This window comes from Pan troglodytes, chromosome 12 (assembly GCF_028858775.2).
Source record: "Pan troglodytes isolate AG18354 chromosome 12, NHGRI_mPanTro3-v2.0_pri, whole genome shotgun sequence".
NCBI lineage: Eukaryota > Metazoa > Chordata > Mammalia > Primates > Hominidae > Pan > Pan troglodytes.
This window is the reverse complement of record NC_072410.2, coordinates 15,304,070-15,331,120: the sequence shown is the minus strand read 5'-3', so window position 1 is coordinate 15,331,120 and position 27,051 is coordinate 15,304,070. Positions and strand designations below refer to the sequence as shown.

Below are 27,051 nucleotides of genomic sequence, written 5' to 3'. Positions count from 1 at the left end.
TATTTCTAGAAAATAGAGCATCATAATATCGGACCTCATTTCTATCAGACCAAGCACAAGCTTAGTGTTGAATAACGCAGCATTACCCCTGGGATGGAAAATTGGGATTTATGCCACAATGATCTCTCATCCTTTGGACACAGGGCATGTTTCTGGGCGGTGGTCCAAAGCTATTTCTTGGTGATAGATGGTGAAATACATCAAACAGAGCAGTTATGTATGTGATAGTCCAGTATTAAATTAAGAAAAAAATTAAAAAGGATGGCAACTGTATCACGATATTAACTTCCACAATTATTTCATGCTAAATCCTATGGCTTCTTTTGCATGTTCATGTAAATGAAAATATAAAATATATGGAGCTGAGTTTTTCCATGTAGGACAAACATTGTCCTAAATGCTCAGACCCATGAAGGTCCTTTGCTATTCACACTTCCGTTCCCTTCTTGCTTTTTGATCACCATCCTGGAGACAGGTTTTCTTTCAGTGTTTGCATCCTCTGCATACACAGAGCACAATGGGCATGCTTCCTTTTCTGCATCACACTCTGTGCATAATGGGAAGTTAGAGTGGTTGCTGCTGGGAAGAAACACCTGGCAAGGTGGGCCTACCTGTACTCCTGGGGAAATTCGGTAACAGCTGAGCTCACACGCCACTACAGTGCTGAAAATGGGGACTGGGAACAGAAAGAGCCTCTATAAACACATATTTGGGAAAGACTTTCCTATTCAAAGTTTTATTTGTTTTAAGTAGTTTTTTATTTTTTTTTTAGTAAAGTAGTATTCTTTTTTGCTTAAGCCGTTGATTTTTTCTGTACAAAATTGCCCTGACAGCAGGCTTTGGGAATGACAAAGAAATACTCTAATTGAAATCCACATTTTCACCAAAAGTTATGAATGTTGAAGAGGGGAGATAAACTGCTTGGCTTGTTCAGAGATGGAGAAGAAACTCCTTAGCAAATCAGTATAATATTATATATTGTTTATGCTTATATTCATATGTGTCAGTATTATAAAAATCCAGTGAGAACATAAACATACAAATTTTGAAGCCTTGTTTGGTCTACTTGGTTAGATTTCCTTAACTGTAGGGAAGTACAAGGTGAAGAAACCAAGATGTGGCAGCTAGGCCTTCAATTTTCTTGAAATATCTAATTTCTTTCTTATAAAAAATTGATGCAGCTATGGAAAAGTGCTAACATTGCTTGCACCTGAGTAGTGGTATATACAAATTTTTGTTTTCTGTACTTGTCAATATGCTTGAATTATTTTATAAAATTTTTATTTTTAAAATGAATAACTTGAACACAGGTTGATATTGAGATGTTTTAAATTATAAGCAAGGAAGAAAATCGTTTTCCTCTGAGATGCTCCACTCTATTTAATATCTACTGTTGCTCTCTTGGCCAAGAGCCAGGAATTGCAATCTCACAAATCTCAACCACAGAATGTGGCAGCCAAAAGAAGACAAATTGCTGGTGCAAGGAACAGGGAAAGTGGAAGACCAGGGGCTGGGGAACAGTTACTCAATTGAAAAAGACTCAATAATTGATGGTAAAAGTGAAGAAATGGCTAGCACCCCTTCTAAACTACCCACATTGCAATCAGCCAGTGGCCAGAGTGCTTTCCTTCATAAAAGAGTAATCTAAGCGGCTTTCCAGAACTTATGGGGCAGAGTGCTGGGATCTCATTTATGTCACAGTTACTGGTATGCTGGGGCAAAGCATCATGTTGCAAGGACCAATCTGAAGATGACGCCAGCCCAGAGGACAGGACACCTAAAAGACGTGGGGGTGTGATCCAGAGGACATGTGAGGCCAGGCGCAGTGGCTCATGCCTGTAATCCCAGCACTATGGGAGGCCAAGATGGGTGGATAACTTGAGGTCAGGAGTTTGAGACCAGTCTGGCCAACATGGTGAAACCCTGTCTATACTGAAAATACAAAAATTATCCGGACGTGGTGGTATGTGCCTGTAATCCCAGCTACTTGGGAGGCTGAGGCAGGAGAACTGCTTGAACCTGGGAGGCAGAGTTTGCAGATTGCACTGTACTCCAGCCTAGGAGACAGATCCAGACTCTGTCTTAAATAAAAAACAACAAAGGTGTCTTTCACAATGGTTGAACTAATTTACATTCCCACCAATGGTAAAAGCGTTCCAATTTCCACATCCTGTCCAGCATCTGTTGTCTTCTGACTTTTTAATAATCGCCATTCTCACTGGCATGAGATGGTAGCTCATTGTGGTTTTGATTTGCCTTTCTCTAATGACCAGTGATGATGAGCTTTTTTCATATATTTGTTGGCCACAGAAATGTCTTCTTTTGAGAAGTGTCTGTTCATATCACTTGCCTACTTTTTGATGGGGTTATTTTTCTCTTGTACATTTGTTTAAGTTCCTTGTAGATGCTGGATATTAGCGCTTTGTGAGATGGATAGTTTGCAAAAATTTTCTCCTATTCTGTAGTTGCCTGTTCACTCTGATGATAGTTTCTTTTGCTGTGCAGATGCTCTTTAGTTGAATTAGATCCCCTTTGTCAATTTTGGCTTTTGTTGCAATTGCTTTTGGTGTTTTAGTCATGAAGCCTTTTCTCATGCCTATGTACTGAGTGATATTGCCTAGGTTTTCCTCTAGAGATTTTATGGTTTTAGGTCTTACGTTTAAGTCTTTAATCTACTTTGAGTTAATTTTTGTATACAGTGTAAAGAATGGGTCCAGTTTCAGTTTTCTGCATATGGCTAGCCTGTTTTCCCAGCACCATTTATTACATAGGGAATCCTTTCCTGACAATGACAGGAATGACAAAAACATTGCTTGTTTTTGTCAGGTTTGTCAAAGATCAGATGGTTGTAGATGTGTAGTGTTATTTCTGAGGCTTCTGTTCTGTTCCATTCGTGTACATATCTGTTTTGGTACCAGTATCATGTTGTTTTGGTTACTGTAGCCTTGTATAGTTTGAAGTCAGGTAGCGTTTCATCAAGTGATTTTTTAGGTCAATGCTTAGGCCACCCACTAACTTCTTTTTCTCACACACAGCATTTGTCAGAGTGCAGGAGAGAGCTCATTGGCCTGTATTGTTTATTTTTCTACTTACAAGCACTTTGAAGTTTGAGGTCTCTCTGTCTTCTAGCTATGATGAAGGTAAAAGGTCTTCTGTCATTTTTAAACTTAATTTTTATTGACAAATAGAAATTTTCTATATATATATCATGTATAGCATGATGTTTTATAATATGCATGCATTTAGAAATGTCTTAATTCAGCTAATTTACATATGCATTATCTCACAACTATTTTTTTGTGTGTGATGAGAACACTTAAATCTACCCTCTTAGTGATTTTCTGTAGAATACCTTGTTATTAACCATAGTCACCATTTTGTACAACAAATCTCTTGAACTTATTCCTCCTGTCTAACTGAAATTTTGTATTTTTATCAATATCTCCACAGTCCCCAAGACTCTGGGAACCATTGTTCTGCTCTTAGTCTTGTATGGTTGTATTTGTTCTTATTTGTGTGTGTGTGTGTGTCCATGTTTCCACTTGTGTATTATCTCTGGGATGTGTTGGGAGGTTTGGACTTATTCAGTTGCCCATACTTCAGCTTGCATCCTTATTTCTAGGTTGTGTCTGTGTGTGTCTGTGAGTGAGTGTGAATGTGGGGTGGAAAAATTCCTGATTTTATCTTTTCATCACCTACATTTGATTTTATTCACTTTGGGTTCCCTTTCCAGTGTCTTAAAATGCTTCAAAAATTTTAATGTAACTATTTCTTACTTCCCCTTGTCTTGTTTTTTCTCACCAGTTGGTCAGTCCCATGTAGCTGCTCTTTTGGTGTCTTTGGTTCTCTCTTATTTATTCTTGCTTCTTACAGGCCCAGTGTTTCTACAGGTTGGGCTGCGTATTCCAGGAGAAGGGATTGTACAGTGATGCACTCCATATTGTAGTACAATCAAAGGGTAAATTGATGAAGACAATACAGATGCTCAAATATTACATGTAGTTAATAAATATATAAAGCAAAATTAATAAAATTTGAAGGAGAAACTGAGATCACATAACAAAATTTCATTAGCTTCCCCTGATCGAAAACAAAGTGAGCCAACTTGTTTTGTCAAATACCAAGATGTCACATCTTTTTTTTTTATTATTATACTTTAAGTTTTAGGGTACAGTGCACAATGTGCAGGTTAGTTACATATGTATACATGTGCCATGCTGGTGCGCTGCACCCACTAACTCGTCATCTAACATTAGGTATATCTCCCAATGCTATCCCTCCCCCCTCCCCCCACCCCACAACAGGCCCCAGAGTGTGATGTCCCCCTTCCTGTGTCCATGTGTTCTCATTGTTCAATTCCCACCTATGAGTGAGAATATGCAGTGTTTGGTTTTTTGTTCTTGTGATAGTTTACTGAGAATGATGATTTCCAATTTCATCCATGTCCATACAAAGGACATGAACTCATCATTTTTTATGGCTGCATAGTATTCCATGGTGTATATGTGCCACATTTTCTTAATCCAGTCTGTCATTGTTGGACATTTGGATTGGTTCCAAGTCTTTGCTATTGTGAATAGTGCCGCAATAAACATACGTGTGCATGTGTCTTTATAGCAGCATGATTTATAATCCTTTGGGTATATACCCAGTAATGGGATGGCTGGGTCAAATGGTATAACATAAAAAATAAATATAAAACTATTGGCCAGGCACGGTGACTCACACCTCTAATCCCAGCACTTTAGGGGTTGAGGTGGTCAGATCACAAGGTCAGGAGTTCGAGACCAGCCTGGCCAACATGGTGAAACCCCATCTCTACTAAAAATACAAAAATTAGTTGGGTGTGGTGGAGGGCACCTGTTGTCCTAGCTCCCTGGGGAACTGAGTCAGGAGAATCGCTTGAACCAGGGAGGTGGAGGTTGTGATGAGCCAAGATTGTGCCACTGCAATCCAGCCTGGGTGACAGAGTGAGACTCTGTCTAAAAACAAAACAAAACAAAATTATAATTAAGACATATGGTATTGGCCCAGTGATAGGTGAGTAGATTAATGGAGTAGAAACATGACCATAGAAACACACCTGAGTTACATAAAAGCTCACATAACAGATAAACAGGGAAAAGAGAAACCATTTAACATATGCACTGAGATGTTTGGCTACCTACCTAAAAGTTAAATTGAATTTCTACTTTATAGCATAGACAAAAATAAATTCCCCATGAATCAACACTTGTACAAACTTAACATATTTTTGGGAGAAAATAGAGGAGAATTTGACCTTGAAGAAAGCCAGGCTCTCCTAAACCAAATTGAAACCATAAATAAAGATTGACAAATTCAACTTCAATAAAACTGAGAACTTTTGTTTATCCAAAAACTGACAAAGAAAGTGAGTAAGCATGCCAGAGCTTGGAAGAAGATACATATCATATTCATATTTGTTGAGAAATTCAATTTTGAGGACACAGAGACAAGTACTCTCCCACTTGGAAAATGAGCCAATGATGTGGACACATACTTCACAGGAGAGGAAACTTGAGTAGAGTGTGATGTTTAAAAGATTCTCAATTTAACTAGTAAACAGGGACATGCAAATTAAAACCCCAGTGGAGGACTATTTTACAGTTTCTGGATTGGCAATAATGAAACAATTCCATGTGTTGCTGAGGATGGGAATCAATAGAAACACTTACCTACTGATGGTGGGACTGAAAAATCAGTAAAAATCACTTTAGAAACAGTCCAGATTTCTCAGGTAAAATTGATGAGATATGTCCCCTGTGACCCAAAAATGCCAAATCTCAGTACATAACTTAGAAAGCTCTTTCAGAAGTCACCAGGGGACATGTATAAGAACATTTACAGAAGCATTTTTACAATATAAAATATTACAGTTTCCCCATCAACAGAATAAATACATACAATGCAGCATATTCATACAATACATGAAAAAGAAGCACACAATGGCTATTAACTTCAACACGAGTATACCTCAGAAACAGAGTGTGGAAAAAGCTGGTCCTGAACAAACACTAAATGTACAACTACATAGTTTTCAAAAACAAGTGTAGAATAAAACTAAGATGAAAAGCAAGAACATGATAAAGTGATGTCAGAGAGAGGGATGGGAAGGAACTACTCAGGATTAACTGACAGAGCAGGAGTATCACCATCTTGGACAAGCATTGCCATTTTAAAGTTCCCTTGATCAAAAACCACCTAAAATCCAAAGAGCATCAGCCTAATGACTAAGGTCAGCATGACCATAAACCACAAATGACCTCTCCTACCAGAAACATTCCAATCCCCTCCCCAACCAGAGACATGCCAGACCCCAGATAACCTCCCCTCCAACCACAGGCATTCCAACCCCTCCATAAACTTCTCCCCCACACAGAAACATTCCAAGCCTTGATTGCAAGATAATCTCTCTCACCCTAAAACCCATAAATACTCTTAGTCTGTAAGAGAGAGAGTGCTCCTGACCAAAATCGGCCAGAAGCCCTTCTCAGGTTTATTCTCTAAAATAAACCTGTCTTTGACTGTTGAACCACTTTTCATATTTCTTTCCTCTTTCTTTAACTCTTACATTAATAACATGGTTTGTTAATGACAGTGTTAATATTGCTTTAATGATATTCTTAATATTGTACAGCTTTAACTGGTTGGTGGTGGGAAGCTGTAAAAGCTAAACTCTGTAAAATACTTAAAAGGTTTATTCTGAGCAAATATGAGTGACTACAGCCAGGGGAACAATCCTAAGTGGTCCTGAGGAAATGTGCCTGAGATGGTCGGGTTATAGATTGGTTTTATACGTTTTAGGGAAACAGAAGTTACACGCAATGACACAAGTCAATATGTGTATAAAGTAGACATTGGTTTGGCCTGAAAAAGCGGGATGTTTGAAAGTGAGGATGGGGGATAGGGTTGAGATTTATTTAAAGATTTGAAGTCAGTAGAAAGAAATGCTTGAGTTAATATAGGGGGTTGTGGAAGCCAAGGTACTTGCTATAAAACTGAAGCCTCCATGTAGCAGGTTTCAGAGAGAATAGATGGCAAATGTCTCTTTTTAGACCTTAAAGGTGTCAGATCCTCATTTAATCTCTCTTAACTACAGGAAAGACCTAGAAAGGTAAGCAGATTTTCTAGAGATGCAAATTTCCACAACAAAAATGGCTTTGCAGTGCAATTTCAAAATATATTAAGGAAGTATATTTTGGGGTAAAATATTTTGATTTCCTTTAGTGCCTGCTATCTGTCACATGATGCTATACCAGAGTCAGATTGGGATGGGATATCTTATTGCTACAAAGAGTCTGTTTAGTCAGTCTTAATATCTCTTTTTTAATGCTAATGCTAGTTAACTGTGGCTAACCTCCAGCAGGGATGAGGTATAACGAGGTGTGTCCAACCTACCTACCTGTCATGGCCTGAAATTTAGTTTCTCACATTGCTCTAGGGTTCCCTTAGCTAAAAGCATGTCCATTCAGTCAGTGGGAGGGCTTAGCATTTTACTTTTGGTTTCTGCAGCTGTTCATGGTATTATCCTCTGCATCTGTTTATAGTCTGTATGATTCACACTCTACTGCTCTGCAACCAACTGCATCAGCTTTGGTAACAGGTGTGCCAAACTGTTGCCTCAGTTTACTACTTATGCTCTCTTAAAGGTAGAAAACTTTTTGCCATCATGAAACATTTTTAAAAAGTGACCCCAGAATTTTATGTCAAAAAAAGATCTTCACAGAGAAACAGAACTTCTCGAACATTTACTAATTTGAGACAAATAATGGTCATGAGCTCTTATCATAAACAATGAGTCAGTCAACCCAAAGAACAGCTAATATGTAATAATGTTTTTGGATCCTAAACATCACCAAATGGAGTCCCTTATGATGAGTGACTCAGCCCACAGTGAAACTGCTGACCCTTTCTACTGATAAACACTGAGATGATAATGTTAGATGCAGGAGGCAGATAAGGGGGGGTCCCCGGAGAATCTCCAACCCACCCCACAAGTGTTTACACCAGATACTTTTGTGAAAATGAGGGACCCTACCCAGGGTCTTGTCTGTGCAAGCCTACAATGGACTGGGGACCCACGTATGCACTGGGAGGAAGTTTTCACCTTGTGCAGGGGCATGGAGTCTGGCCTCTTCAGCTGGTGTGTGGTTGCCTGGTATTCAACATTTGAAGTGGGAACCTGTTAGGAGGACCCCTTCCTTTTTCACTGAGAGCATTCTTTTAATAAATTCTGGTCTCTCACCTTTGATGTGTCTGTATGCCTAATCTTTCCTGGTAGTGTGACAAGAACCCGGTGTTAGGTGAACTAAGGAGAAAAAATCCTGCATGATTTTGGCGGCCTGTATAGGTACATGAGGAAGAGTTAGTAAGATGCAAATCAAAAAATCATTTTCCCTTTTGTTTCTAAGCCATTTTGTCCTTGGACTTCTTCTGAGGGTAGAGGAAACTATGTCCCCCCTGCCCTGTTACAGGGGTCAGGAATGTCAGTGTTGGTCCAACCCAGCCTTCTATGGCATTTTCTTTCTTTTTTCAGGATGAACAGGCAAGCAGTGGCTATGGCCCAAGGGCCCCCATGTGGCAGGCTGGCAAGTGTTCCTGCCAGGCGTCCATGGTGTTTTCCCCTCCCCTAGCCAAGGAGTCCAGCTCCATCAGCAATTAAGTTTCTCTCCCAGTTGGAAGAATCCATTTACATAAAAATAAAAGGTTTTTCCCCTAGGCATCTTTCCAACCCTGCACTTTAAGCTTTGTTTTTTTTTCTTTTCTCCACCCTGTGGGTAGTTAGCAACAGCCCTGTACTTTAAGCTTTTTTCTTTTCTCCAACAACACTTAAGTCAGAGATTTTTTTTTCCTTTTAGAAAACGTTTTACTAGCCCAGGACCCCAACTATTACTGTTTATGTTCTCTGTATAGTTTTAATTATGGAAAAGGATTTGTGAGGTTGGACTTAAGACATAGCCAATCTGGTGTGTTTTGCATGTCTTTCTGTACGGTCAGTAGCAAACTTTGCTGAAGGCCTCCATCTTGTTTGATGTCCTTGGACACATGACCTGTATCCACAGTGGACGTGGTTTGTTTTGGCCTCCACCATTTTAAAATGGCAGCCCAGGTTCAATCCTGGCTTAGGAAATGAGTTCTTTCTGGTTTGATATCTGTGGGAACTTTGCTGTTTTTTAATTCTCTTCTGCTCCAAGAACTGCCTTACTTAATGCATTTTAAACACCTAGTAATAAACTAATAAAAGAAACAAGACTCATATGAATCTTTGCAAATCATTATTAAGAGGAATTAATGAGGCCTAAACAGAGGGATATGTCATATTCATAAATTGGAAGAGTAAATACTGACAAGATGTCAATTTATCAAAACTAGTTCAATGCAATTCTGATCAGATTTCTTCTTTCTCTCTCTGTCTCTCTCTCTCTCTCTCTCTGTGTGTGTGTGTCTGTGCACTGTGTATAAATTGATGAATTGGTCTTGCAATTTATAAGGAAATGGTTACATAAAACATTCTCAGCTTCATTTTTAGCAGTAAATACAAATTTAAACTACAATAAGAACTACTATATACCCAAAGGCATTATAAAAATTAAAAAGATAAACACAACAAAACATGTGCAAGTTTGTGCAACAATGGAAATTTTCATACACTCCTGCCAGAATGTAAATTTCTGAATTCAATCAATTCAGAAAACTGGCAGTATTTGCCAAACCTGAGCATATGTGTAACATTGGTCCTAGTAATTCCACTCACAGGAATATAGCCAAGAGAAATACATACACATGTTCATCCAAAATACCACATATATTTATAAGAACATTCACAACAGCACTATTTGCAATAGCCTCAACCTGGGAACAACCTAAATACGCATCAAGAGTAGAATGCATGATGTTTGGTGTATTTATACAATGGAATAATACAAAGCAATGAGAATGAATGAACCAAGCTGCAGTCTGAAATAATCTGACATATATAATGTTGAGCAATAATAGGCTAAGCCAGACATAAAGTATATTCTTTATAATTCTATTTATTTGAAGGTCAAATTAGGAAAAACTTATTTATGATGCCAGGAGAGAGTGGAAGTATTGACTAGAACCAGTAGGAAGGCTGCTTCTGGTACGCTAGAAAAATTCTAGCTCCAGATCTAGGTGCAGGTTACATGGGTGTCCTCACTGTGAAAATTCACTGGGTTGTACACTGATGGTTTGTGACTTTGTGTGTGTGTGTGTGTTTTGCTAAATATCAGTTTATTGAAATATAACACCTACTATAGAATTTATCTGTTTTTTAAAATTTTACTTTGAGTTGACAGTTAATAGTTGTGTATATATTTGGGGTATAATGTGATGTTTCATTATATGTATTCTCTGTGGAATGATCAAATCAGGCTAAAAAACATATCCATCAGCTCAAATATTTATTATTTCTTTGTGGTGAGAACATTTTAAATCCTCTCTTTTAGCTGTCGTGAAAGAGAGTACATTTTTATTCAGTATAGTCGTCATGCTATGCAATAGATCACCAGAAGTTATTCCTCCTGTCTAACTGAAACTTTGTATCTTTTAACCACAGCCTCCCTTTTCCTCACCTACCTCCCCTCCCCCTAGGCCTGGTAACCGCTATTTTATTCTGTGCTTCTCTGAGATTGACTTTTTCGTTCCATGTATAAGTGATATCATGCAGTATTTGTCCTTCTGTGCCTGCCTTATTTCAATCAACATTATGTCTTCTAGGCTCATCCATGTTGTTGAAAATGACACAATTTCATGTTTTTAAAGGCTAAATATCATTCCATTGTGTATACACACCAAATATTTGCATACATTTACCCACAGATAGGGACTACAGTTGTTTCCATGTTGTGGTTCTTGTGACAAATGCTGCAATGAATTTGGGAATGCAGCTATCTCTTCAACTTACTGATTTCATTTCCTTTGGGTGTATATCCAGTAGTGGCAGAGCTGTGAAACCCACCTAACAGTCCAGTAGGCAAGTTTTCTGATAAATATGGAAATTGACCTTTCTGTTCTTAAAGATTGAAACCTCCACTTATTTTTTCTGCATTCCTTCCCCAGAAAATGACCTTCAGGCCTCTAAACAAAAGTATCGAAGAACTGAAACTCACCCATCACCACATCCAGACAATGAGATGCAGGCTTGCTTGTTCATCATGACTGTTTTCTTGCCCCTCTCTAGTTTCTGTTTTCTTACACATTGTTACATTTCTTCCATGCTATATAACCCGCTAGTCGTGGTTGGTCAGGGAAATTGATTTGAGACTGATATCCCATCTCCTTTGTTGCAGCACCCTATTAAATCCTTCTTCCTGGCAATACTCATCATCCTAATCATTGGCTTTCTGTGTGGTAAGCTGCAGGACCTACACTGAACCCCTGGCCTTTTGGTAACCTATGGATCATTAGTAATTGTATTCTTAGTTTTTTGAAGAGCCTTTATATTGCCTTCCAAAGAGGCTGTACTTATTTACAATGCCACTGATGTTGTACAAGGGTTCTCTTTTTTCTACACCTTCCCCCCACTTGTTATTTGTTGTCATTTTCATAATAATCTAATATATGTGAGATGATATTTTATTGTGGATTTAATTTGCATTTCTCTGATGATTAGAGAGGTTCAGCACTTTTTCCTGTATCTGTAGTCCATTTGTGCGCATTCTTTTCAGAAATGTCTATTTAGATTCTTGTCCATTTTTAAATAGGGTTATTTGTTTTTTTATTATTGAGTTGTATGAGTTCCTTGCATATTTTGGATATTGGCCTCTCATCCAATCTATGATTTGCAAATATTTTCTCCCAGGTTGTGGGTTGTCTTTTCAATCTGTTAATTGTTTCCTTTGATGTGTAGAAGGTTTTCAGATCAATGCAATGGCAATTGTCTATTTTCGTCTATCATAGTGATTTCACATATCTCCAGACCTATGCCATGCAGCTTTACCACTATGTTTCTGTTCTCCTCTAGTAGTTTTACAGTTTCAGCTCATATATTTTAAGTGTTTATCCCATTTTGAGTTGATTTCTGTATAAGGAGTAAGAAAAGAGTTTAACTTTTATTCTTCTGCATGTGGATATCCAGTTTTCCCAACACCATTTATTGAAGAGACTGTACTTTTCCCATTGTGTGTTACTGGCACTTTTTTCAAAAATTAATATACTGTAATTGTGGGTGTTTATTTCTGAACTTTGTATCCTAGTTCATTGGATGATGTACCTGTTTTATGTTAGTACCATGATGCTTTAATGACTATAGCTTTGTAAAGTATTTTTGAATTTGGTGGTGTGATGCCTCCAGCTTTGTTCTTTTTGCTCAGGATGGCTTTGGCAGTTTGGGGCCTTTTGTGGTTTCATGTGAATTTTATAAATTCTCTATTTCTTTGAAAAATGAGCTTGAGACTTTGATTGAAATTACATAGAATCTATAAATGGCTTTAGGTAGTACAGATATTTAAAAAATATTCTTTCTATCCATTAACACGAAATATCTTTCAGTTTATTTGTGTCATCTTCAATTTCTTTCATCAGTGTTTTACCATTTTCAGTATATAGATCTTTCACATTCTTGGTATTTTATTTTATATTTGATGCTATTGTAAATTGGGTTGTTTTATTATTTTTAAAAAAGATAGTTCATTGTTAGTGTATAGAAATGCAACTGGTTTTTGTAAGCTGAATTTGTTTCCTGCATCTTTACTGAATTTCTTTAGCAGTTCTATGAGATTTTGGGAGGAGACTTTAGAATTTTCTCTGTATAAGATTGTATCATTAGCACACACAGTATTTCACTTCCTCCTTTTCTATTTGCATGACTTTTATTTTTTTCTTGCTTGATTGTCCTGGCTGGAACTGCTAGTAATATGCTAAACATAGTGGTGAGAAGAGGCATCTTTGTCCTGTTTTTGATTTTAGAGGAAAAGCCTGCAACTTTTCACCATTGGTTATGATGTTCACTGTGGGCTTATCATATATAGCCTTTATTGTGCTGAGAAACATTCCTTTTATATCTAATTTATTGAGTTTTTTTAATCATGAAAAGATGTGAAATTTAGTCAAATGCTTTTTGTGTGTGTTAATTGAGATATTGATATGTTTTTGTACTTTATTCTGTTACTAAATTATGTTGCATCTATTGATTTGTATACATTGAATCATCATTGCCTCCCGAGAATAAATCCCACTTGATAATGATGATTGATCTTTTTAATGTACTATTGAATATGCTTTGCTTGTATTTTGTTGTCAATATTTTTATCTGGGCTCATTAGGAATAGTAGTCTGTAGTTTTCTTTTCTTATAGTATTTTTGTTTGGCTTTGGCATTGGGATCATTCTGGCCTTGTAAAGTGAATTTGGAAGTGCTTCCTGCACTTCAGGGTTTGCAAGAATTTGAATAGGATTGGTATTAGTTCTTATTTAATGTTTGGTAGAATTCAGCCATGAAGCTATGAAGTCTTGGGGTTTTCTTTGATGGGAGAGTTAATTACTTGTGTAATCTCCTTACTCATTATTGTTCTGTTCAGATTTCCTATTTTATTGTGTTTATGTCTTGCTAGGTTATGTTTCCAGGAATTTACCAATTTCTATCAGATTATTAAGTTTGTTGGCATAGACAGTAATCTTTGTATTTCTATGTTATCAGTTGTAATATTTCTTCTTTCATTTCTGATTTTTTTGAGTGCTTTCTTAGTTTGTGTAGCTAAAGGTGTGTCAATTTTGTTTAGCTTTTCAGAAAACCAACTCATAGATTCATCAGTCTCTTTAATTGTTTTAAAGTGTCTATTTTATTTATTTTTGCTCTGGTTTGTGTTATTTCTTTCCTTCTGCTAACTTTGGGCTTAGTTTGTTTTTTCTTTTTTTCCAATTCCTTGAGGTGTAACTCTGAGTTGTTTGAGATGTTTCTTTTTATTTTTTTTAATAGTATAATTTTTAGAGGCAAAGTCTTACAATATAGCCCACACCGGGTTTGATCTCAGGCTCAATTGATCCTCCCTCTGAGTAGGAGAGAGTACAGGCATGCACCATTGCACATGGGATTGTTTTTTATTTTTTTTAGGAAGAAAAAGAATTGCTGTGTTTCCCTCTTAGAAGTGTTTTTGCTGCGCCCAATAAATTTTGATATGTTGTGTTCTATTTTTTGTGTGTTAAAGATATTTTTAATTTTTGCCTATAATTTCTTCTTTGACCCAATACTTGTTATAGAGCACATTGTTTAATGTCCACATTTTTGTTAATTTCCCAGGATTCATCCTGTTATTGAATTCTAGTCGTATAAGACTATAAGCTTCATGGTTATACGTATAAGACTATAAGTCGTATAAGCATCATGGTTATAAAAGATGCTTAAAATGATTTAATCTTCCTAAATTTGTTAAGACTTGTTTTGTGCCTAACATATGATCTAACTTGCAGAATGATAGGTGTATACTTCAAAAGAATGTGTATTCTGTTGCTGTTGGGTGGAATACTCCGTGTATATCTGTTAGATACATTTGCTCTATAGTTCAAATCCAGTGTTTTTTTTATTGATTTTCTGACTGTATATTCTATTGTTTAAAGTGGGGTACTAAAATCCTCTACTATTACTGTGTTGCAATCTATATCTTTCTTCGGATTTCTTAATGTTTAGTTTGTATATTTAGGTGCTCCCAATTTGGGGTGCATGGATATGTATAATTGTTATATTCCTTTGATGAGTTAATTGCTTTATCACTATATAATAACTTTCTTTGTGTCTTTTAACAGTGTTTGACATAAAGTCTGTTTTGTTTGAAATAATAGATGTAGCTACCTCTGCTTTCTTTTTCTTTCCATGTGCATGGAATATCTTTTAAAATTTTTTTATTTTTATTTTAAATCCAGAAGGTACATGTGCAGGTTTGTTATGTGGATATATTGCATGATGCACATGATTTGGCTACTAATGACTCTGTCACCCAAGTAGTGAACATAGTATTCACTAGGTAGTTTTTCAACTTTTGCTTACCTCCCTTCTTCTCCCTTTGTGGAATCCCCAGTGTCCATTGTTGCCATGTTTATGCCCATGTGTACCCAATGTTTAGCTCCCACTTATAAGTGAGAACTTGTGGTATTTGGTTTCATTTTTCTGCATTAATTCATTTTGGATAATGCCTCTAACTGCATTCATGTTGTTGCAAAGGACATAATCTCATTCTTTTTTATAACTATGTAGTATTCTATGATGTATATGTACTACATTTCCTTTATTCTGTCGACCATTGATTGGCACTTAGGTTGATTTCATGTTTTTGCTATTACGAATAGTGCTATGATGAACATATATGAGTGCATGTGTCTTTTTGGTAGAATAATTTATTTTCATTTGGGTGTACACCCACTACTAGGATTGCTGGGTTGACTGATATTTCTGTTTGTAGTTATTTGAGAAATCTTCAAACTCCTTTCCACGTTGGCTGAACTAATTTTTATTCCCACCAACAATGTATAAACATTCCCATTTCTCCACAACTTTGACAACATCTGTTTTGTTTTTACTTTTTAATAATAACCATTATGACTTGTGTGAGATGGTATCTCATTGTGGTTTGACATAAATCTCTCTGATGACTAGTGATATTATTTTTTATATGTTTGCTGCCTGCTTGTATGTTTTCTTTTGAGAAGCGTCTGTTCATTCCCTTTGCCCACTTTTTAGTGGGGTTATTTGTTCTTAACTCATTAAGTTCCATATAGATTCTAGATATTAGTCCTTTGTCAAATGCATATTTTGCATATATTTTCTCTCATTTTGTATGTTGCCTGCTTATTCTTCTGATAGTTCCTTTGGCTGTTCAGAAGCTCTTTCGTTTAGTTAATTCTTATGTCTCTATTCTTGATTTTGATTCATTTGCTTTGGGGGTCTTCATTATACATTCTTTGCCAAGGCCCATGTCTACAAGAGTATTTCTTAGGTTTTCTTCTAGGATTTTTTAGTTTGAGGTCTTATATTTAAGGTTTATTTATTTATTTATTTATTTATTTATTTTTCAGAGTATTGCCCTGTCACTCAGGCTGGAGAGCAGTGGAGTAATCACAGCTCATTAGAACTTTGAATTGCTTGGCTCGAGCATATTTCCTGCCTTAGCTTCTGAAGTAGCTATGACAACAGGCACATAACACCATGCCCAGCTATTTCTTCTAACATTTGATAGAGATGAGGCCTCATTATGTTGTCCAGGATGGTCTCAAATTCTCGGGCTTAAGTGATCCTCCCGCCTCAGCCCCTCAAAGCATTGGAATTACAGACATGAGCCATTATGCTTAACCGTGAGTTAATTTTTGCATATGGTGCAATATGAGGTAGAGGTTCAGTTTCTTTGTTGTGCGTATAATTAGTTCATTTTCTTATTCCCATTTCCAGAATAGGATATTCTTTCCTCATTTATTTTTGCTGACTTTGTGCAAGATCAGTTGGTAGGTGTGTGGCTTTATTTCTGGGTTCTCTGTGCTGTTTCATTGTTCTTTGTGTCTGTTTTTTGTACCAGAATTATTCTGCTGTTTTGTTGACTGTAGCCTTGTAGTATAGTTTGATGTCAGTTAATGTGATGCCCCTGGATGTATTCTTTTTGCTTAGGATTGCTTTGGGTACTCAGGGTCTTTTTTGGTTCCTTGTGGATTTTAGAATAGCTGTTTCGAATTCTGTGAAAAATAATGTTGGTAATTTGATAGGAATAGCATTGAATCTATTACTGCTTTGGGCTATATGGATGTTTTCATGATATTTATTCTTCCAACCCTGGAGCACATAACCCTATTCTATAATTTTGTGTTGTCTCTGATTTCATTCAGTAGTGTTTTGTAGTTTTTCTTGTAGAGGTCTTTCACCTCCTAGTTTAGATGTATTTTCAGTGTGTGTGTGTGTGTGTGTGTGTCTATTGTAAATGGTATTTAATTCTTGATTTGGTTTCAGCTGAATGTGATTAGTGTATAGAAATGATACTGAATTCTGCATCCTGAGACTTTTCTTAAGTCACTTAACTAGGAGTCTTTTGGCAGAGTCTTGAGGTTGTTTTTGGTGTAGAATCATAATGTCAGTGAAGAGAAGATAATTTGACTTCCTAATTTCCTATTTTGATTATTTTATTTTTCTCCCCTTTCTGATTGCTCTGAATAGGGCTTCCACTACTATGTGGAATAGTGGACATCCTTATTTTGGTCTAATTTTTAGGGAGAAAGTTTCCAGGTTTTGTGCATTCGTTATGATGTTCGATATGGGTTTGTCATAGATGGGTCTTATTATTTTGAGATATGTTCCTTTGATGCCTAGTTTGTTGAGGATTTTTATCATGACAGAATGTTAGATTTTATTATATTTTTAATATTTCTATTGAGATGATCATTTTTTTAAAAGTTCTGTTTATGTGGTGAATCACATTTACTGATTTGTGTATGTTGAACCCTCCTTGCATCCCAGGAACAAAGCCCATTTGATCATTGTGAATTAACTATTTTACATGCTGCTGAATTTGACTTGCTAGTGTTTTGTTGAGGATTTTTGCGTCCATATTCATCAGGAATATTGCCCTGTCATTTTCTTTTTTGGTTGTGTCTGCCATAATTTGGTATCAGAATGATACTGCTTTTGTAGAATGAGTTAGGGAGCAGTCCCTCATCTTCAATTTTCAGTAGTTTCAGCAGTATTTATATCACCTCTTCTTCATAGGCCTAGGAGAATTTGGCTGCGAATCCATCTGGTGCAGAGCTTTTGTTGGTTGGTAGGTTTTTTATTACTGATTCAATTTCAATACTTATTATTTGTCTGTTCAGGATTTCTGTGTCATCCTGGTTCAACTTTGGAAGGTTGTGTGTTTTTAGAAATTTAGCCATTTCCTCCAGAATTTCTAGTCTGTGTGCATACAGATGTTTATAGTAGTCTCTGAGGATGTTTTATATTTCTGTGGGATTAGTTGTGATATCATCTTTGTTATTTCTGATTGCACTTATTTGGATCATCTCTTCTTCTTCATTAATTTAGCTAGAAGTCTGTCAACATTTTCAAAAATTCTTTGCATAGAACCAACTATTTATTTAATTGTATTGTCCCTTTATATGGTTTTTTGGGTGTAAATGAAATTTACATCCTGCTCTGATTTTAGTTATTTCTGTTCTTCTGCTAGATTTGGGCTTACTTAGTTCTTGTTTTTCCAGTTCTTTTAGGTGTGAGGTTAGGTTGTTAATTTGCAATCTTTCTATCCTCTTGATACAGGTAAACTGTAAACTATCCACTTAACACTGCTTTTGCTGCTTTCTCAGACGTTTTGCTATGTTATGTCTGTATTTTCACTTGTCTCAAATAATTTTTTGTTTTCTCCCTTAATTTTGTTGTTTGCCCAAAAGTCATTCATGAGCAAGTTTTTTAGTTTCCATGTATTTGTGTGGTTTTGAGAGTTCCTCTTGGTATTGACTTGTTTTTGCTGTTCCACTGTAGTCTGAGAAGATGGTTGATAAGATTTTAATTTTTTGAGTGTATTGTGACTTGCTTTATGACAAAGCATATGGTCAATTTGAGAGTATGTTCTCTGTGCAGATGAGAAGAATGTATATTCTTTGATTATTAGGTGTAGTATTCTGTAGATGTCTATTAGGTCCAATTCAAGTGCCATATTTAAATCCAGAAATTGTTAGTTTTCTGTCTTTGTGATCTCCCTAATGATGGCAGTTGGGTGTTGAAATTCTCTACTATTCTTGTTTGGCTATCAAAATCTTTTCTGATGTTTGTAGATATTTGTTCTATAAATATGCACACCCCAATGTTGGCTGTGTATATATTTAGGACAATGAAATCTTCGTGTTGTACCAAACGTTTTAACATGATGTAATGCCCTTCACTTTCCTTTTTTGCTGTTGTTGGTTTCAAGTCTATTCTATTTGATAAAAGAATAGCAACTTCTGCTCTTTTTTGTTTCCCATTGATGTGATAGATTTTTCTTCATCTCTTTACTTTGAGCCTATAGGTGTCATTACATGTGAGACAGGTCTCATGAAGACAACAGAAGGGTGGATCTTGTTTTTGTATCCAACTTGCCACTCAATTTCTTTTAAGTGGAGTGTTTAGTTCATTTATGTTTAGGGTTAATTTTCATATATGAGGTTTAGTTCCTGTCATAGTGTTGTTAACTAATTGCTCTGTAGTCTTGATTGTGTAGTTGCTTTATAGTGTCCATGGCTATGTGCTTGTGTGTGCTTTTGTAGCAAGTATCATCATTTTGTTCCCATATTTAGAACTCCCATAAGCATCTCTTGTAGGGCCAGTCTTGTGATGAATTCCCTTAGCATTTGCCTGTTTGGGAAAGACATTTTTCCCCTTCGTTCATTAAGCTTAGTTTTGCAGAACATAAAATTCTTGGCTGGCATTGTTTTCCCTTAAGAATGCTAAAAATGAGTCCCCAATCTCTTCTGCATTGTCAAGGTTCTGCTCAGAAGCCCAATGTTTTCATCTGATGGATTTCCCTTTATAAGTAATATGACCCTTTTCTTTAGCTTCCTTTAAGATTTTTTCTTTCATGTTGACTTGGATAATTTGATAAATATTCGTCTCGAGGATGGTTGTCTTGTATAGTATTTTACAGGAGTTCTCTGGGTTTCTTCTACCTACATGTTGATGTCTCTAGAATGATTGGGGAAATTTCTCTAAATTATATACTCAAATATGTCTTTCAGTTGCTTACTTTCCTTTCTCTCTCTGGAATGCCAATAAGTCATAATTTGGTCTCTTCCCATATTTCTTGAAGGATTGTTTACTTAAATTTTTTTTCTTTATTTTTGGCTGACTGGGTTGATTTGAAGGACCAGTCTTCAAGCTCTGAATTTTTTTCTTCTGCTTGGTCTAGTCTGTTGTTACGACTTCAAATGATAGTTGGAAATTTTTTTCAAAAAATTTTGAACTTCTTAATTCCAGGAGTTCTGTTTATTCACTTTTTAACTCAGTTAGGTCCTTCAAATCTTTGATTATTTTTCTGGCTTCTTTGTGTTATCTTTCAACTTTCTCTTGGATCTCATTGAATTTCTTTTCATCCATATTGTAGATTCCATATGTGTCATTTTAGGTGTTTCATTCTGGTTAAGATCTATTGTTGAGTAGTTAGTCAGATCCTTTGGAGGTGATGAAACCCTCTGTTTTTTTAAAAATTGTCTTGCCAGAGTTCTTGTGTTGGTTCCTTCCCATTTTCCTTCTTCTCCTTCTCCCTCTCCTTCTTCTCTTCTTCTTCTTTCTTCCTTGAATTTGCTACTGTTCGAATGGGGCTTCTGGACTTTTTTACCCTTTTTTTTCCCCCTTGGAGATATTACTGTGATGTATATTGTATATGATTAAATGGCTTTGTTTTGGAGTGCTTTCAGAATGCCAAGGATCTGGATGGGTTTCTTGGTTTCAGTTAGGTTTGTAGCTTTCTCAGATGCTAATTGTTATAGAGAGATAATTTCATTTGGTTGTAGAATTCAGGCTGCAGTCCTGTAGATGACACTTAAGAGTAAGCTCCAACAAGTAGGGATGGGGCAGAGGCGATGAAGAAGCACAAAATGTGCCTTTCCTCAGTGGACATTTGCCTTCAGTGGTGTGGGAGCTGCTGGACACGACTGAGAAGCACACTCTTAGAGCCCACGCTAAAGTTCAAACTGCTGGGATCAGCAATTCCCCTCTGGCTAGGGCTAGGTTAAATGCGCCCTCCATGCGCAGGTGTCAGCTCTATTATAGGACAGCGCTGAGTTCAGTGCCTCACAATTCCTGTGTTCTCCTTCCCCCAGTGCCCAGAGAGCTATCTGCACCTTGCTTCAGGTTGGGGAGTGTGGCATTGGTGATTCAGGACAGTTTTTTCTTTCTCTTCAGTGCCTCTTTCAGTGACACGAAGTTAAAACCAGGTAGTATGAGTGCTTACCTGATTTTTGGTTCTTATTAAGGTGCTTTCTTCTGTGATAGTTGTTAACTTGCTGTCCTTGTGGTGGTGGAGGAGACCATTGGTGGAGCTTTCTATCCTACCATGTTGCTCTGCTCTCCTCCTAAATAATTATTTTTAATGATTAAATTTAATACTTATGTAAAATATATAAAATTATAGACCCTGTCTCTTAAAAAAGATTAAACCAATTTTTAAAATACATGAAACTAATATATTTCCTCAAAATATTCCCTGATTATCTGTTTAGTTATTCCTATGCCAACACCATAATTACTCTGGCTTTATAATTTGTTTTAATATCTAGAAAGACTACAACACCTCCCAGCATCCTTAAAAATTGTTGATATTATCAATTATTTGGATTTCTATACAAAAAATACTTTAATATAATTTTAGTACAATTTGGCTGTAAATTGGCTTTACATTAATTTCTGTATGAATTTCAGAAGAACTGACATTTTTATATTGTTAAACCTGGGATTGCTACAAGTTCAATTTTGCCTCTTTATTTGTGTAAAACAGCAGGTAAAAGCAGGAGTTACTATGGTAACAGAGGCTGCCCCTGTTTACCATGAAGGGATGGAATTGCTGTCACATAATGGGGGCTGGGAAGAATATGTCTGGAGCTGGGAGATTTACTGAGGCCCCTCTTGGTGCCTCCATTTCCAGTATTAACAAAAAATAGGCAATTGCAACAACCACAGCCTCAAAAGACAAAGTCAACAGGGAGCTTAGACTCTTCAGGGATGCAGGTCTGTTATCCTACTATGCAAGCACCTTCACTCAGCAGAAGTTAAGAGAAACTTGAGGAGCAACATAGGAGGGAGAGTAGAAAGATTTATTACATGTTAGGGACAAACTGCAGCATCAGAGGCTGTAGCTTGTCCCATTAGCTATCTTGAGTGCCAAGATTTTTTTTTTTTTTAATGTCTAGAAATTGCTGCTGACCTTGATGAATGAAAAGGCAGGGTCAATTTTACCTGGGATGCAGGTGGTCCTCTGATGCAGAGGGGATTGTAGTAGACAGCGGCGAGTGCCCAGTCCTTTGTGTTCTGCTAACAACTTCCAGTGTTGGTGTCCTGTGTCTGAGGGCATTTTCTGGAAAGCTGCTTTGCCTATAGTTGTGTCAGGCTGGAAGTGCCCCAGAAGTTATTCTCGCTAGAAGTAACTTTCAGGTAGTGATGACTTATGAACCCTGCCTCTTTAACCCTTCAGTATGAAAATCTCAAAGCATGTGTTTTGCAAGGTTCCCCAGAGTTTCTTTGCAACATTCAAATTTTGTTGCCCTCTTTGGAGCTGGTTGAGTTTCACTCTCTCCCTTTCCTGTCTCAAATCATGTACCCATTTGTCTTCTGGGGTTCTCCTCACCTCTCAGATAAACCAATCACAGGCAGCTTCCTGTCTTATGAAGGATTCTTGGCACACCCAAATGTGGTTGCTTATGTCCAAAGAAAATAAAAGTAACTGAAAAGTATTAGAACTGATGAAGGAGATTGGTATTGTAGTCACTATATATACATATACCTCTTTTTGTGTCCATGTCCATGTATATGTGTGTGTGCATGTATATGTGTGTGTCTACAAGCACACATACACACCCAAAAATGTATATATAATCAAATCACTTTCCTTGACACTAAAGGGAAGACTTGGAAAATAGAAAGAGGAAAGATTACTTATATAATGGCAACAAAAATTCAAAATAAAAAATTAACAAAAATCTTTATATAAATACAAAACATATTATTAGAATGAAACTTTTTACAACATAAAAAATATATTATAATATTCCATGTTTCTGGAAATGAATATTTACTGTTGTAAATATATCAAGAATGTATCAATTAATTGGCTAAAAAAGAAATAGTGTATTATATAATTGCAATCAAATTGTGATTGTCTAAAATCTTGACAAACATTCCAAAGTTCATATGAAATGATAATTTTTATAAGTATCAACTTGAAAAAGAAAAATAAAGGAAGAGAAAATTTATTCTATTTAAAGGTTGGCATTTGTCATTGATAAGTAGCTTTGTGGAAGACAATGTATGTATTCCTAGCTTTAGAAAGAATGAAAATAGAATCCCAAATTGGATGGATATAAGGGGTTATTTCAGGAATGTTATTGGGAATATTGAGAAAAAAATTGGGTGGATATCTAAATAATTAGGAATGGATTGAATAGTTAGCCTACAAATATCCAAGAGATAGAGAAACGTTTTCTTAATCTTGAAATAAATACCACAAGCCCTAAAAGAAAATGATGTTAGAATCTGATTTTAAATTCTGCAAATTTGAGAAAAGAAAATTATTTTGCACGATAACATGTAGAGTAAACAAAGTTAAAATATAAAGAAAGAAAATTAAGTGAAATTTAATTGATACACATTGATATAAACATTTGTACTGTAGAAATCAATATAAAAGGAGGACCATCTCCAAAGGTTAGAGGTAACGGGTACAAACAGGCAAATTCCTCACACACACTTACACACACATGCACAGAAACTCCAAAGCAGGAATGGTATACAATAATACCAGCAAAACAAAGAATAGACACACAAAACAAAAATGAGTGAATATTTTTGGCTTTCAGATTAGCGAAAATTAAATAACATTCATAATATTAATTGCTGGGAATGGTATGGGAAAACTGGCGTTCTCATTTGCTCCTTATGGGAGGCCATGCGGCAGGCCAGGTTTCACTAATGCAGGCCTCCATCACAACTGTCTCAGTATTCAATGACTGTTTAAGTTAAATATTAAAAGCTAAAAAAAAAAAGCCAGTGTCCTTATACAAAGGCTGGAATGTAACAAAAGCCCATCAAGAGTTTTGCCTAGGCCTTTCCTGGGCCTTAAAGAATGACAAAATAATGAAGGAATTCTTAACAGTAACATTTAGGATTATACAAATTTTACTGGGGTTCTGAAGAAACTCCCCAGGCTTCCACAAACAAGTTTATTGGAGGTCTGAAGGAACTCCCGACCCTCAGTGATTTAGCAGGAGACAAGATAAGGGTGATCCTCCCAGCACCTAGACCCATTTAAATTAAGCAAAATTCCTGAGGCTCCAGAAGAAGGTCTTCAGGACTCAAACCTTACTTATAAATTAAAAGAAGTTAATCACTTATGTCTTTAGATGAATGCACGCTTACATGTAGACATATAGCTTAGAAGGTGTACAAGCTCTGAAAAACTTTTGTCATTTTGAGTTGGTCTGGTGATAAATTCCAGGCCCTCCAAATGTAACCAGTTACAGAAATAAAAACTCTCTTCCTCACCAGTTCATCTGCATCTCATTATTATGCCAGAGAAATAGCAGCCCAGCTCTCAGTTTGGTCCAGGAACAAATTCGGTGAGCCAGCCAGAAGAGACTGGGATGGTGCCGTGTTCAGTGGCCGGCAGCTCGCAGTGAGACAGTCTTCAGGAGGATCCCAGCAGCTGTCGGTGAGATTTCCCAGGAACGCTCTCAAAGGCTGTCCCATGCACAAAATTGCATGTCCCTGTCGCTACTGGGGAAGAACAGAGATCAGGTACAGACAAGCTCAAAAGGTGAGTTAACCGTATCATATGCTGGGAGACTATTGTTTTCCTGTTCTGGGCTTGTTAAGTCATTTGTCCGATACCACGAAGGGAAGCAATAAGGCTCATCCATAGACCCACTTTGCATTTTGGTTGAGATCTGGTTTTGAGTTGGTTTTGAGTCTGTTTTGCCTGAGTGCACTCCCTCCTTGTGTTTGTCTGAAATTTGTCTCCACTTGTTTATGTATCTGTCTTAGCCCTTTTAATGCCATGTGAACTTGAAAATGGGAAGTATTGGGTCCATTCCTGCTGAGAGGCCTCTTGGAAGGAAAAATAATTTCTTTAGGAACTCAGTGGTTAAATGTCAGCTTAATTAAAAGCTAACATCCAAGATGTGTATATGTATGTGTTCGTGTTTGTATTTAGAAGGGCTTTATGTTTTTATTTTTGTTTATTTCTCTCCTAGGGCCTTGTCTTTTTGAGCAAAGGGTTTTTTTCATCTCGGTGGACTGAATTTTGTTTTCCTTATTAATAGCTATTGCAACAGAAGCTACTGTAGGGTTTTTAAGAGAAAGGTATAATTTAGACACTTAGAAATGTCTTTGTTTGGAAAAAACTTTTTTTTTAAGTGCACTGTGAAAGCATCACACGGTCAAGCCTCATAATAATTCTCGCTTTTTGAAAATCCAGGATTTGGTGTGGGCTTTGCCCAGAGCTCAACAATCCAGTAAAAAAATAGGAAAAAGGAGGTCTTATGGTTTATAAAATGTACTTCTATTGACTTGCCTTATACATCGATATGTTTCTGTCTTGTGGACACCATGTTTCACTACTGAAAAATATAAAAGAGCTTTAATTAATTGGCTCAAAGAAAAATAAAAGCACTTAAATACTTTAACAGAGAAAAATAAAAGACTAGTCAAGTGCTTTTCCAAGTTTATGCAACTTAAGTAAAATCTTTAATAAATAAGCTAGCTTTAAAAAATGATTGGTAAAGTAATATTAGAAATGTCTTAAGAGTTTCCAGCATACATTTTTGTTTGCATTCATTGATCAAGCAATTTCATACTTATCTCTGCCAAATATTATAAGGTGTCAAAATGTGACATAGACACTACAAATCTATAACTTAGCCCAAAACAGAATAATCTTTGCTTGTGTAATTTTTAATAAATGAAACATTGATATTTTCTTAATGAAGATAGCCATATCCTGGAATACCCTAACTTCTAATTTTGTGGCCTTAGGCAGTCTAGTCCACAGACATAAAGAAAGTTTATTCTGGGAAAAGACTGTTATCATCTTTGTTTCTAAGCTAAACCACAAACTAAGTTAATAAACAGGAAGCGCTTGGAAGTTAGAAGAAAGATGGAGTCAGTTAGGTCAGATCATTTTCACTGTCTCGGTTATAATTTGGCAATGGCGGTTTCACAACTTTAAATGATGACTATCTCAGTTTTCATAAATATTCTAGGTAAATGGTTAAAATAAATAATTAAATAAATGTAATGAGATAAATGCTCATAAAGAAACTTGTCATAATTTAGAATCTAAAGTTATATTAAACAACAGATACTTCATTGTTTGTGTATTTTCCAATAAAATATATTGTAGGAAAATATTCTTTCTAAAATTTGTGTCCTTTTTAAAGAGTAACTAATTTTTGTCTAATTCAAAGTTTATTTAAAGGTTCTATATAAAACAAGGTAAAAGAACCAAGACATAAAAGATATATAAAGGAAGGTATAAAAGAGAGTTTTAAAGATTATTGGTAAAATAAAACTATCTTCAAAAATGTAAACATTTTGCCTAAATTATGCAGGTCAAACATTAGGTTTGCTAAATGCTTTAAATCATACACTGCTTCTTTGACTTAAAAATTATTCCATTTATTTTTCAGTGTTAAATTCTAGATAAGGCCAGGGGACATGCTAAATTAGCCATGCCCCTTAGCTATGCAAAAAGGTATTAAAGAAAGGAGAATATATATAACACAGGATCTTGTATGGTAAATGCTTGTCCTAAAGTAAAATAACTGGTTCCTTAAAAGAGAGGAACGTTTAAGACAAGTCAGAAAGTCAAGGCATGTCAAAGATTGTGTAAGTCGTGAAAGGGCTTATGAGTGGGAATTTATGCAAGAAATGTTGTAGAATTTAAAGGCGATTAGGTCTCCTAAATGCTTTATAAAATGCTACTGTGACTCTTAGCTGTACAACTTGCTTGCTTTCAGCTAGGTAAGGCCTGGGACACATGGAGTTAGACACTGTAATAAGTCAGACCTTATCTACCCTTCTGTCTAGGTCCCAGGCTCCACACCTAGTACATAATTAAAATCTCATAAATACCAAGGTTTTCACTAAAAGTCAAGGTTGCTAAGAGTTAACAGTGTAGTGTGTACTTATGACTGTTAAAGAAACAGTTTACATGCACAGTGTATAAGAAAAGAAAAATATACTTTTGGTAAAAAGATCATAAGGAGGCATGAGAATGTGGATTTTTGCCTAGACTAAAAAGTTAAAGGTTGTTTTAAGTTGGATAAAATAAAAGTACAGTTTTACACAAGTTGTGGAAGGTTA

The 27,051-nt window shown here is 36.2% G+C and overlaps 1 long non-coding RNA gene across 1 annotated transcript in view; it reads left to right on the top strand.

Annotated features, from left to right (window-relative positions):
- LOC112208191 (uncharacterized) overlaps window positions 1–27,051 on the top strand; it is a 131,169-nt gene that overhangs the window by 7,530 nt on the left and 96,588 nt on the right. The window contains exon 3 of the long non-coding RNA XR_008546503.2: window positions 24,238–24,505. This is a non-coding gene — a long non-coding RNA (uncharacterized LOC112208191). The remainder of the gene's footprint in view (window positions 1–24,237; window positions 24,506–27,051) is intronic.